We start from the raw sequence: 911 nt of genomic DNA, 5'->3' as shown, positions 1-911 counted from the left end.
TAAGAAAGCATGAACAGCCGTTAGAACAAATTATTAAACCGGTGTAAAGAAATTGAAATCAGTGTATCAAAACATTAATAATATTATTAATAATAACAGTGACATAATTGTAAAGAATGAACATAAAAATGGCCCTTTACCAGATTCAATCCAAGGATCTCAATTCAAAACATTAATACTAAAACATAAATTAATCACTTTAAAAATAGATTCAGAATCTACTTCTTATTTTGGAACCGTAGATAACAATGTTATTAAGGCAATTAATATTGTAAAAGTTTTAATTAATGATCAAATTATGGTAGTAGGAAAAGTATTTACTGAAAAAAAGTTGTTATACAAGACTCCAATAAAGTCTGATAAATTTGGAATTTTTATAGTAAAAAAGCTTTCTACTAATTTTCAGCTATATAGCATTGATCAAATTGTTGATAAATATGTAGTTATTTAATCGTTTGGCAAATCTTATGATAATATAGCTATGCCTGTATTACATACTGAATAAATATCTGCAATAGTTATAGTATACATTATGTTTTTTTTCTTAATGTTTAAGACGTTTTAGTATTGTAGATCAGCGTTTCTCAAAGTGTGGGTCGCGACCCACTGGTGGGTCGTTAGTCAATTTTTGGTGGGTCGCGAACAATTTTTTGAACTTTATAGATTCCAATAAATGTATGTTGAATTAATAGTATACTTATCTTATTGTAGTAATATAATAACAACAATTACGTGAGTAATAATGATTACTAATAATTCGTCATATATTTATTACGATGGATATTAAATTTTCTTTATCGGAAGAATTCCGCGATAAAATACGATTAAGTCGCAACTCGACAACAACGACTATCAGTCGTTAGTCACTAAGTTGTACCTGCGCTTGCTGGTTGTTATTTTATTTACCGTTT

This window comes from Acyrthosiphon pisum, chromosome X (genome assembly GCF_005508785.2).
Source record: "Acyrthosiphon pisum isolate AL4f chromosome X, pea_aphid_22Mar2018_4r6ur, whole genome shotgun sequence".
Lineage (NCBI taxonomy): Eukaryota > Metazoa > Arthropoda > Insecta > Hemiptera > Aphididae > Acyrthosiphon > Acyrthosiphon pisum.
This window is presented reverse-complemented; position numbering follows the sequence as displayed.